This window comes from Triticum dicoccoides, chromosome 7B, assembly GCF_002162155.2.
Source record: "Triticum dicoccoides isolate Atlit2015 ecotype Zavitan chromosome 7B, WEW_v2.0, whole genome shotgun sequence".
Classification (NCBI taxonomy): Eukaryota; Viridiplantae; Streptophyta; class Magnoliopsida; order Poales; family Poaceae; genus Triticum; species Triticum dicoccoides.
This window is the reverse complement of record NC_041393.1, coordinates 213,822,029-213,836,165: the sequence shown is the minus strand read 5'-3', so window position 1 is coordinate 213,836,165 and position 14,137 is coordinate 213,822,029.

The window sequence follows — 14,137 nt, the reverse complement described above, 5'->3', positions numbered from 1 at the left end:
CCTGGGCTCCGACATCTGGTTGCATCAACCGGAAAGAAAAATAAAGGGGGGGAGGGGCAGCAAAGCAACCGTGAGTACTCATCCAAATTACTCGCAAGCAAGGATCTACACTACATATGCAACATTATCAAAGGAAGGTTGTATATGTGGACTGGGCTGCAGAAATGCCAGAATAGAGAGAAGGCCTAGTCCTATTGAAGACTAGCATCTTCTGGAAACCACCTTCTGCAGCAAACAGGAGGGAGTAGAGTAGCATAAAGTAAAGTAGTAGTAGTGTTATCAACCTCGGCCAGAGATCCTTTCTCGACTCCCTGCGAGAAAGCAACCCCAGAGCCATACTATCCAATTCTCATCACAATCCATTACTCATCACCATCCAATTCTCATCACAAGTATCCAGTTCTAGTTGTATCGATCGCGATACAACTCTGAGTGTCCGTTACCGTAGGACAGGCTATCGATAGATGTTTTCTTCCCTGCAGGGGTGCACCAACTTACCCACCATGCTCGATTAACTCCGGTCGGACTCACTTTCCTGGGTTATGCCCGGCCTCGGCCAAACAATACGCCACAACCCGACCTAGGCCTAATAGAGAGATCAGCACGCCGGTCTAAACCTATGCCCCAAGGGGTCATGGGCCATCGCCCCGGGAACTCCTGCACGTTGCGAACGCGGCCGGTGAGCAGACCTAGCTACCTCCTTAAAAAGTCAGGTGCTTACGCAGTCCAACCCGGTGCGCGCCACTCAGTGGCTGACATCTATTAAGCTTCGGCTGGTGCATACGACGCAAAATGCCCATACTATGCCCACGTGATGGTTAGTGCTATCAGGTTAGAGGCCCCTCGAATCAAATATCCAAACCGTTAGTGTGTTGGTAGTGCGGTCACGAGCAGAGACTCACGAAAGATATGACCCCGTCGCCCCGTCTCGAGGACTTTCGGCAAGGGCTAAGAATGCCCGGCCACGCCTCGTATTCAACTCTCAGGTACCCTCCAGGTCAACCCGTCTCCACAACACTCGCGGGTACCACTCAGGGTCGACCCGCCTTTCCAACTAACAGTTGTAAATTCCAAGTATTCGAGTGTCCAAACATCAACGGGAAAACCCAAGGAATCACCCCCGGTGGATTTCACACGATGTAATCATCAAGGTGAACGTAAGAGGAACCACCCTCGAAGTTCACACTTGAGGGGTTGCACGACAGAGTCGTATCAGAAGTGGTTAAGGAGGAAATCACCCTCAATGACCACGACCGAATAGCTACACTATAGGGTTAACATCAGAAGTGCTTATGAGGTCTCACCCTCGGCACTCGATAGTAACCCAGTAGTGTCGAGCAACTAAGGGGAAAGTGATGTGCGGTGCCGGGGCCTGGTCTTCAATCCCGTTGATCGGGTCTTCGATGATGAAGCAGGGGCAACAAGGACAAGGTGGGGGTTACTGATGGATCACTAACCAACCTATACTAGGCAGTTTAGGATAAGCATGTAAGTAATGAAATGTCAGGACCCTGACTCAATGCCACATCGATCTAGCATGTAACACCTCATATCACTTTGCGGCCTCACGCACGGTATTCCCACGGGTGTTGCCTTACCTTTGCCCGGGACCGTTTGCGCCTTTTGGTACACATATATGATAGTGTCGCTAGCATCCATATGATAAGGAGCCCGGGCTGACATGGCTAGTCGTAAACCCAAAGTGGCACAAACTTACAGGGACAGGCATCCATGACCCAGCATCGAACGTGTCGGTCATCAGCGAGTGAATCTAGGCTGTAGCACTGGGCTAGCAGGACTCCGGTGAACCGGGCTGTAGCGGGCTAACAGGACTCTGGTATTCATCGCGTGACATTTTCCCAAAGGGACAGACACAGGAACGAAGAAGGACACATGCCGGCCAGCCTAAGTGTTCCGGAGCAGTAGCAAGCTACCATGGCTCAGTGGAAACACTAGGAGACATTTCCCGGTAAGAGAGGCTACTAAGAATAAACAACTAGATAGTCAGATCCCACACATACCAAGCATTTCAATAACATACACATAATATGCTCGATATGTGCAAATACAACATGGCATCACAACATGACTCTATAACTCAAGTATTTAATCAATAGGCTCCGAGGAGCGAGATATTACAAACAGGGGTCTCATGACCCAACATTCAGAGCATACATATCAAAGCACAAGCGGAAGCTATCATGTCTGAGTACAGACATCTATAAATGAAAAAGGCTGAGAAGCCTGACTATCTACCAAATCCTGCCGAGGCACAAGACCGTAGCTGAGGTAACAAGCTAAACGTCGAAGTCCACGTGGAACTACTAGTGAGACCGAAGTCTCTCTGCAAAAACATAAAATAGGCAAACGTGAGTACAAATGTACCCAGTAAGACTTACATCAGAACTAACTACATATGCATCATTATCAACAAGGGGATGGTGGGGTTTAACTGCAGCAAGCCAGCTTTGACTCGGTGGCTATCCTAAACTACGACTACAAGCAACTCTTTTGAGGTGGCGCACACGAGTCCACATATTCACCATATCAATACACCACTATGGATCCGCTCCCGTCTCCCTACGAGAACGCCATCCATAGCACTCACGCTTATCTTGCGTATTTTAGAGTATCCACTTTCACTTGTCTATGAACTGATATAAGCAACCCAGAAGTCCTTTACCGCGGACACGACTATTCGAATAGATGATATTAACCCTGCAGGGGTGTACTTCTTCATACATGTTTCCACCACTTAGCGTCTGCACACGACATGTGCTCGGCAGACTTCAAGCGAAAGCCGTCGTGGGTGTAGACCACGACCTACCTAAACACTCAAGTCTCTAGTCCAGGTTTATCGCCTATTCGGGTTCCATCCATGAGGAGATCCGGCCGGAGTTTCGCTCACAGCCCCAAACGATGTGAACAGGGTTCCCGAGATACCAAACGGGCATCTGGTACACCGTGCCACGTACCTACCGCATCACAGCCCACCCCTACGGTCAGCGCTGTCCACGGCCTCCAGTAAGCTACAAACACCAGAAACTACTTGCAATTCCTGGACAGAGGACTAGGGTGAATAAGAAGTCGAGCGGGGTCATATTTCAGGGCCCAATGCATGGTAGTAGCTGAATCATGGATCACAAACACAGAACTCAGTTCCTGAGGACGGCTGCAATGAGACAACCCACCATGTACTCCTACATGGCCTCTCACCGCTACCTTTACCAAATCGTATTCACACACTTAGCTCACACACAGTAGGACATGTTCACACACCTCTGATTCATCCCCGATGAATCAGACCTGACACAACTCTAAGCAGTAGCAGGCATGACAACAAGCATGAATGAGTAGGCACAACAGGGCTCAAACAACTCCTACTCATACTAGTGGGTTTCATCTATTTACTGTGGAATGATAGGTCATGCAAAGGATAAAGGGGTTCAGCTACCGCAGCAAGTAGCAGATGAATCGTTGTTGTCCTAATGCAGTAAAAGAGAGCAGGAGCGAGAGAGTGGGATTGTATCGGAATGAACAAGGGGGTTTTGCTTGCCTGGCACTTCTGAAGATAACATTGAGTCTTCATCAGTGTCAACGGTCACATCGTCGGTACAACGTCTATCGAGGGGGAACAACACCGGCAAACACAGAGGAAACACGATCAATGCAATGCACAATATGATGCATGCTATGACATGGCAATATGAATGTGTTTTGGGCTAATGCACTTAGCTATGATTTAAATGAAGTTGGTTTGAATACAAGATTCAAATTCAAACTCCATATGTGATTATTCAAATGCCACTTAATTGATTTGTGATATACAGCAGCTATAAGTTGTTCTAACATGCATGAAAATGGTACGGATGGATTCCTTGAATTTTTCTGATAATTTTTCATATATAAATTATTTAATTTGGAGTTACGGTTGAATTACTATGAATTTTTGAAGTTTAGGGCATTTTCTGAAATTTTCTGAATAATAATAAATCCAGAAATGATTTATGGCGTCAGCACCACGTCACTGTGACGTCAGCAGAGTCAACTGGGCGCCCCAGGTCAAACCTGACTAGTGGGACCCACTGGTCAGTGACCCAGTCAACTAACCAAGTTAGTTAGCCCTAACTAACTGGATTGGGCCCACTGGTCAGTGACTAACCTAAATATGATTAGCCCTAACTAACTTAGTTAGCCGGGCGGGGCCCGCATGTTAGTGGCTCACCTAATTAACTAAGTTAATTAACACTAACTAACCTAACACTAATTAAGCAGGCGCCTGGGCCCACACGTCAGGGGAGGTCAAACCCCGGGCCGATCAGGTCAAACCTGCCGGCGACATGTCGCCGGTGACGACAGTAGCGGCGGGGCGGCTCGGAATTGCGATACAGGGAACCATTCGAGGCGCCGCTGGGCTCTACGGGAAGCTGGCGATCCCGCGCATCCAACAGTGCAACCGGGGCGAGCTGGGGTGGCCGTAATCCTCGCCGGCGTCGAGCTCAGCGGCTGCCGGACCTCGGGCGTTGGCGGAAACGGTGCTACGGTGCACAACAGGGAGAACCCGTGGGTGCTGCAGGTTCACAGGAGCGCGGCGAGCACGCTGGTGATGCTCGGGCGAGCGGACGAGCTCAGGAGCATGGAGCTCGTCGGCCGTGGCGGCGGCGAGCTTCGGCGGAGGTGGGGAACGGAGCTAGAGCAAGAACGCGAGCAGGAGAGGAGGGGGAGTCGGTCCATGAGCTCACTGTGGTTGCAGAGCGCGTCTCGGTGGGCTCGAGGGCGACCTGGAGACGGAGAATCGGGCCGGCGATCTTCGATGCCCGTCGGTGAAGATGGCGGCGATGGCGTCACTGCAGGGCTCCTGGTGTTGCTTGGAGCGGTGGGGAGGAAGAGTAGGTCGAGGCAGAGCTTTGGGAGGCGTCGGGGAGGCGAGGCGGTGGTTGTGGCCGCGGCGAACGGCGTCGGTGGCGACGGGGCTCCGCTCGGTGGAAGAGAGAGGGAGCCAGAGAAGGGGGGGAGAAGGCACGGGGGAGAGTGCGAGGCCTGGGAGGGTGCGTGGCGTCACGGACGGGGTCCAGGGCGACGAGAGGAAGGCGGCAAGCAGGAGGTGGCCGGGGCATCGCCAGCGCTCGCCACCGAGCTGCTTCGGGGCGAGGGGAGGAAGACGACAGGGGGGGACGCCTGGTGGGCTGGGCCGCACAAGAGCTGGGCCGGCTGGGCTGAGAGGTGAGCGCCGGGTAAGATTTCTCTCCTCTCTGCTTTTATTTCTATTTAATTCTGTTTTCTATTTTCTGTAGTTTGTTTTGATTTAGTTTTAGACACTAAATCATTTTAATAAATTCTGTAGGTTTTTATGTGGCTTGCTAAAATATATACAAAGCCACTCACAAACTTCCAGAATTATTTGGAGTCATATTTAATATATATTAAATATAAATCCAAAGCAAATAGTTATGGGATTAATTCAAATGGCCCAAAATAATTAACTCTGAGATACCAAAAATATTGTTTTGAGTTTTACCTCTTTGCAATATTTTCAGAGACTAAGAGGAACATTTTCTTGGACTTCTTTGAGAAGATTTTAATGTTGATCATTTTTAGAAGGTTTCTGAGGCTTTGAAAATCCCTCAATTCAAATTTCAGTTGAATTAAAACATGATGCTCACATGAGGTCTGGCCTAGTGCATAACAGGACCAGGGATGTGACAACTCACCCCCACTAAACAAAAATCTCGTCCCGAGATTTAAGCATAGGGTAAGGTGAAGGGGGAACGCAACTAGCACAATCTTCACGATCCAGGTTGCACTTCAAATGAACGTTGATTCAAACACCATCTTTGTCTCGAAGTCTTCCTCTGAGAACTCCAACTATCATGTCAGCGAGAGGAAAGGGAAGACCCTAAACGAATTGTTCTTCTCGAAGGTCGAACAACTCAGGATTAACCCACGGATTGAGACATAGCAACATCTCTCGAGCTGAGAGACGAAGCACACATCCATAGGAATGGAGTGAAGCAGATGACAAAGGTTCACTAGGTAGACAACAATTTCACGCTTAAGAAGGTGGTAAATGATTGTCAACGTAGCGAGGAGTTTGAGTTGCCATGATACCATAACGATGCACCTTAGGGAAGGTGACTCGTAGAAATATCCCCTTAAGTGGCAAAAAGAATTACCTTTGATTCAAAGATCCTTGAAACTCTTTATACCAGCTTAAGGCAAATCATAATCGATCATTTAGAGGGGTTCGGTAGAATGGCATACCCGAACTTGGATGATGTGGATTACCTTGTTGAAGACAACGTAATGGATGAATTTGCTTATCACCGGAAATGGAAGAGACCCATGGTAGAATGGCACATTGGCGGTGCAAGCTGGGAACAAAATGCAAATGCTGGGAATGATTCTGGTAACTGGGGAAGAGCTCAGCAGTAGAGAGTGATTCCACTATTGGAGTGGTTATAGCATAACCGAAGGGACTAGGAGCAATCCCGGTTAGTGCCGGCGATAATACCTAGTGCTTGTGCGTGCTCTCAAGAACTTGAGCATTTCCACAATCATCAATGTTTTATCAACAACCGCGTCAAGGGTGCTGACAACTCAACATACTACCATGATGAATAGCGATGGATGATGCAGATGCAAAGGAGATAACACCTTCTCAGATTCCACCTTAGCGAGGCCAAGGAAACAAAATCTGGATGATCGACCGAGAGACATTTAGCACTCCGCTTCTAATGTTCTCCTTGATGTGCTAGTGTAACCCATTCATAGAAATGGTCTGGTATCTAGAACATCAAGTAAAGGTCGGACTTCAGAAACACAAAATCCATAAGGAACAACTAGGGAGGTAAATCCTACGAAATCCTTATGGGGAGGTGGCCAACTTCTTCAATCAAGATACTACAATAATAGGTCTTTCGGCTGGGTGTGTTGGCCATGACATCCAGTTTACCGGTTATCGAGGGACCAGTATTATAGTTCTTGGGAAATGTTCCAACCATCATATCTGCCTGAGATTCAGATTTGGTTGGTGTCCGAATAATCCGGACTCATCGAGTCTAGGAAGAAAATGAAAGTTTGCAACACAAATCGACGAGATGACGTTGCGAGATTCTCGGGAAATGAACTACGATAGTAAGCTCCAAAACATGAGCTGGTTCTGCTACAACATGTGAACACATTGTCCCAGACAAGCATGGCCACGTAGTAGTCTTATAATTAAACACTACCGAGTTCAGGAGGGGGAACCATCAGCGAGGATATCGAAGTTTTGTACAAATCCGTCTGGTACCTTCGGGACTAGCACTTAGAACTTATTAACCTTGAGCAAATCAATCAGTGGCTTGGTGTGCTAGGGACACATATAGAATGGAGGTTGCAAGTCTCCGAACCACAGAATACTTCGCACGTATGCATGACTGATTTGGGATGATTCCAAAGGAAACAACATTGACTTTCTCGAATCCACGGCGGCAACTTGCATCAAATGCACATGAGCTGGAGGAAGTCACTTCTTACATCCGAACATATGCTTCATGAACTAGCATGAAGAAATGCTTTCAAAAGTTTCCAACACTAGCTTAATGTTCAACAAATCATGGAGGAGATAAGGATGTTGTCAATGGGCTCAACAACAATTCATCCGGGTTTCCTTTTAAAAGGAATTCCATAGCTAAGTGAACACGGTGATAGCATTGGTCAGACCAAAGAATATAATGGTGTATGCTCGAGGAAAACCCACGAGTAAGACAACATTATGAACATCATTGGTTCTGATTTGATTTGAGGATAGCCCACACCCAAATCAAAGGTTGGACAAGATGATAGGTCTATTAACTGATCACGAGGGTCAGTCGATGAAATATCAATTTTCTTCAACACACACATACAAAGGGTATCCCTTTGAAATGAACTAAGTCAGGTAAGCTTTTATCTTCCAACTCTCCAAGTTGTTGCTTGGCTTAACAAACTAGCTCAGGGGTATCCAGCACAGATTCTTGGAGAAAGGATGGTTTACAGAATAAACCAACTTGATCACGAGCTCAACACAGCGGTCAGGTGACAACCTGGTAATACTTCCGAGAAGATCTTCGGAAAATCACGAACCACCGATATGTTACTAAGCTCGAGAACAATCTTGCTTTTTGAGGCAAGACGATATGATCAATAGAGCGAAGATTTGAAATAATCCTAACTCATCGATCGAGGAGTGCACCGAGAACAAGGACTAGGTAGCATGATCAACCTTAGAATGATGATTCAAAACCAACACGCTAAGAATGAAATTATTGTCCATTAACTACCAAGCAACAAGGTTGCTAGGAGTATTGAATTCACACATCACGATTCACTTGTCGGCATTCCGGTTGCGACAACACGGAACCGAGGGATGAATAATGATGGCGAGAAGTATCACTACATCAAGAATTCACAAGAGCCAGTGCAATCCTCATGAAAATCCTGACATAAAGACGGTAATACTTCAGGGTAGAACAGAATCAAAAGCTAGGCTGGCATTTTGATCTGCGGAGCACAATTGCTTTGACCCAATCCTAGATATGGAAGAGGTACTGGAGTTTGTTTCTCCTATCATTCCGCGATAGAATGGCTTGACGGACCACAAGAGTAATAGGCGTCGATAAACGAACGCACGCATACTCTTGACTATCAATTGATAGACGAAGGTCAGTAGACAACTAAAGAGGGACAACTCAAAGGAACATATAACTTTCTGAGTTGTGGATGCATAAATTAGTATGTCGAACCAAGTTCAACATAATTCTTCCGGATAACCCATGCAGAAAGGTTGAGCTGGCAGAGTCACAATATAGCATGGAGAACTCATCGAGAGCGCTCTTGTTGTCATCTTTTGGTTCAGAAGAACTCCTACCAAGAATGATTCATGGTAATTGGAAGAAGGATGTACCATGAACCTCGAGGACTATCGCAAAGGTTACTATTATCCTAAAGGAACTAGCAACACTATCAACATGATGTAAGTAGGATGAATCTCGGGTTCAAAACCCAGGAATAGAATACCTACTCCTAAGTAGCATCACGGAATGCTTTCGAGAATAAAGGCCAGAATCATCACACTAGGACACAAATCATGGCTAGACCACTAGATGATCCCCTGAGACCCCTAGGGTCATAATAATTATTCCAACATAAAGGTCGAGGCAGTAGAATACCTCAACTCAACAATTAGTGTGATTGAGCTGGCATAAAGGAGCATCGAAACTAGACGGAAAGGATTTTGCAAATGCATCAGACTATTTAGAAACCTGGAATGACTCGGACAGCATAACGGCTGTAAATGCTCAGAAGAGATTTGAGACATTCACAAAAATGGTGGCATAACCACTCAGAAGCACAATATCAAGGTTTCGAGATCAGCAATTAACATACGGAAGTAGTAGAAACTGAACTCAAGCTTAAATCCAACAATCTTATAAGTCTACGGATTAGTAACGCGTGATCCTGATAGAAAGAAGAGATAGCCTAGCTCTTAATCCCCGTAGGAAAGATAAGATGACTCAAATCAGAAGGGCATGAGGTATAAGGACTGAAAAGAGCCTTACGTTCCATCCCACAATCAATTCCCTTATATAACTAAAGAATTTCTAGACTCAACTTCGACCAGTTTGGCTTGGTAATCCTACAGGCAGTCAAGCTCTGATACCAACGCTGTCAGGACCGTGACTCAATGCCACATCGATCTAGCATGTAACACCTCATATCACTTTGCGGCCTCACGCACGGTATTCCCACGGGTGTCGCCTTACCTTTGCCCGGGACCGTTTGCGCCTTTTGGCACACGTATATGATAGTGTCGCTAGCATCCATATGATAAGGAGCCCGGGCTGACATGGCTAGTCGTAAACCCAAAGTGGCACAAACTTACAGGGACAGGCATCCATGACCCAGCATCGAACGTGTCGGTCATCAGCGAGTGAATCCAGGCTGTAGCACTGGGATAGCAGGACTCCGGTGAACCGGGCTGTAGCGGGCTAACAGGACTCTAGTATTCATCGCGTGACATTTCCCCGAAGGGACAGACACAGGAACGAAGAAGGACACATGCCGGCCAGCCTAAGTGTTCCGGAGCAGTAGCAAGCTACCATGGCTCAATGGAAACACTAGGAGACATTTCCCGGTAAGAGAGGCTACTAAGAATAAACAACTAGAAAGTCAGATCCCACACATACCAAGCATTTCAATAACATACACACAATATGCTCGATATGTGCAAATACAACATGGCATCACAACATGACTCTATAACTCAAGTATTTAATCAATAGGCTCCGAGGAGCGAGATATTACAAACAGGGGTCTCATGACCCAACATTCAGAGCATACATATCAAAGCACAAGCGGAAGCTATCATGTCTGAGTACAGACATCTATAAATGAAAAAGGCTGAGAAGCCTGACTATCTACCAAATCCTGCCGAGGCACAAGACCGTAGCTGAGGTAACAAGCTAAACGTCGATGTCCACGTGGAACTACTAGTGAGACCGAAGTCTCTCTGCAAAAACATAAAATAGGCAAACGTGAGTACAAATGTACCCAGTAAGACTTACATCAGAACTAACTACATATGCATCATTATCAACAAGGGGATGGTGGGGTTTAACTGCAGCAAGCCAGCTTTGACTCGGTGGCTATCCTAAACTACGACTACAAGCAACTCTTTTGAGGTGGCGCACACGAGTCCACATATTCACCATATCAATACACCACTATGGATCCGCTCCCGTCTCCCTACGAGAACGCCATCCATAGCACTCACGCTTATCTTGCGTATTTTAGAGTATCCACTTTCACTTGTCTATGAACTGATATAAGCAACCCAGAAGTCCTTTACCGCGGACACGGCTATTCAAATAGATGATATTAACCCTGCAGGGGTGTACTTCTTCATACATGTTTCCACCACTTAGCGTCTGCACACGACATGTGCTCGGCAGACTTCAAGCGAAAGCCGTCGTGGTTGTAGACCACGACCTACCTAAACACTCAAGTCTCTAGTCCAGGTTTATCGCCTATTCGGGTTCCATCCATGAGGAGATCCGGCCGGAGTTTCGCTCACAGCCCCAAACGATGTGAACAGGGTTCCCGAGATACCAAACGGGCATCCGGTACACCGTGCCACGTACCTACCGCATCACAGCCCACCCCTACGGTCAGCGCTGTCCACGGCCTCCAGTAAGCTACAAACACCAGAAACTACTTGCAATTCCTAGACAGAGGACTAGGGTGAATAAGAAGTCGAGCGGGGTCATATTTCAGGGCCCAATGCATGGTAGTAGCTGAATCATGGATCACAAACACAGAACTCAGTTCCTGAGGACGGATGCAATGAGACAACCCACCATGTACTCCTACATGGCCTCTCACCGCTACCTTTACCAAATCGTATTCACACACTTAGCTCACACACAGTAGGACATGTTCACACACCTCTGATTCATCCCCGATGAATCAGACCTGACACAACTCTAAGCAGTAGCAGGCATGACAACAAGCATGAATGAGTAGGCACAACAGGGCTCAAACAACTCCTACTCATACTAGTGGGTTTCATCTATTTACTGTGGAATGACAGGTCATGCAAAGGATAAAGGGGTTCAGCTACCGCAGCAAGTAGCAGATGAATCGTTGTTGTCCTAATGCAGTAAAAGAGAGCAGGAGCGAGAGACTGGGATTGTATCGGAATGAACAAGGGGTTTTGCTTGCCTGGCACTTCTGAAGATAACATTGAGTCTTCATCAGTGTCAACGGTCACATCGTCGGTACAACGTCTATCGAGGGGGAACAACACCGGCAAACACAGAGGAAACATGATCAATGCAATGCACAATATGATGCATGCTATGACATGGCAATATGAATGTGTTTTGGGCTAATGCACTTAGCTATGATTTAAATGAAGTTGGTTTGAATACAAGATTCAAATTCAAACTCCATATGTGATTATTCAAATGCCATTTAATTGATTTGTGCTATACAGCAGCTATAAGTTGTTCTAACATGCATGAAAATGGTACAGATGGATTCCTTGAATTTTTCTGATAATTTTTCATATATAAATTATTTAATTTGGAGTTACGGTTGAATTACTATGAATTTTTGAAGTTTAGGGCATTTTCTGAAATTTTCTGAATAATAATAAACCAGAAATGATTTATGGCGTCAGCACCACGTCACTGTGATGTCAGCAGAGTCAACTGGGCGCCCCAGGTCAAACCTGACCAGTGGGACCCACTGGTCAGTGACCCAGTCAACTAACCAAGTTAGTTAGCCCTAACTAACTAGATTGGGCCCACTGGTCAGTGACTAACCTAAATATGATTAGCCCTAACTAACTTAGTTAGCCGGGCGGGGCCCGCATGTCAGTGGCTCACCTAATTAACTAAGTTAATTAACACTAACTAACCTAACACTAATTAAGCAGGCGCCTGGGCCCATACGTCAGGGGAGGTCAAACCCCGGGCCGATCAGGTCAAACCTGCCGGCGACATGTCGCCGGCGACGACAGTAGCGGCGGGGCGGCTCGGAATTGCGATACAGGGAACCATTCGAGGCGCCGCTGGGCTCTACGGGAAGCTGGCGATCCCGCGCATCCAACAGTGCAACCGGGGCGAGCTGGGGTGGCCGTAATCCTCGCCGGCGTCGAGCTCAGCGGCTGCCGGACCTCGGGCGTTGGCGGAAACGGTGCTACGGTGCACAACAGGGAGAACCCGTGGGTGCTGCAGGTTCACAGGAGCGCGGCGAGCACGCTGGTGATGCTCGGGCGAGTGGACGAGCTCAGGAGCATGGAGCTTGTCGGTCGTGGCGGCGGCGAGCTTCGCCGGAGGTGGGGAACGGAGCTAGAGCAAGAACACGAGCAGGAGAGGAGGGGGAGTCGGTCCATGAGCTCACTGTGGTTGCAGAGCGCGTCTCGGTGGGCTCGGGGGTGACCTGGAGACGGAGAATCGGGCCGGCGATCTTCGATGCCCGTCGGTGAAGATGGCGGCGATGGCGTCACTGCAGGGCTCCTGGTGTTGCTTGGAGCGGTGGGGAGGAAGAGTAGGTCGAGGCAGAGCTTTGGGAGGCGTCGGGGAGGCGAGGCGGTGGTTGTGGCCGCGGCGAACGGCGTCGGTGGCGACGGGGCTCCGCTCGGTGGAAGAGAGAGGGAGCCAGAGAAGGGGGGGAGAAGGCACGAGGGAGAGTGCGAGGCCTGGGAGGGTGCCTGGCGTCGCGGACGGGGTCCAGGGCGACGAGAGGAAGGCGGCAAGCAGGAGGTGGCCGGGGCATCACCAGCTCTCGCCACCGAGCTGCTTCGGGGCGAGGGGAGGAAGACGACAGGGGGGGACGCCTGGTGGGCTGGGCCGCACAGGAGCTGGGCCGGCTGGGCTGAGAGGTGAGCGCCGGGTAAGATTTCTCTCCTCTCTGCTTTTATTTCTATTTAATTCTGTTTTCTATTTTCTGTAGTTTGTTTTGATTTAGTTTTAGACACTAAATCATTTTAATAAATTCTGTAGGTTTTTATGTGGCTTGCTAAAAATATATACAAAGCCACTCACAAACTTCCAGAATTATTTGGAGTCATATTTAATATATATTAAATATAAATCCAAAGCAAATAGTTATTGGATTAATTCAAATGGCCCAAAATAATTAACTCTGAGATACCAAAAATATTGTTTTGAGTTTTACCTCTTTGCAATATTTTTAGAGACTAAGAGGAACATTTTCTTGGACTTCTTTGAGAAGATTTTAATGTTGATCATTTTTAGAAGGTTTCTGAGGCTTTGAAAATCCCTCAATTCAAATTTCAGTTGAATTAAAACATGATGCTCACATGAGGTCTGGCCTAGTGCATAACAGGACCAGGGATGTGACATGAAAGTGCGTTATATCGACTAGAGGGTGGGGTGAATAGGCGATTTTTATGAATTCTTCACTGAGGAATTTGCCGGTGAGGAAATTCCTTGGCGAAGAACTACTTGCAGCGGAATAAGTACTTAGAAGTAAGCATAACAGGATACAGACATAGTCATCATGATGAAATGAAGACAAGCACAGAGTACAGAAAGCGTAATCACAGGATAACACAAGATGAAGACAAACAGACTGAAGAAATTGAACT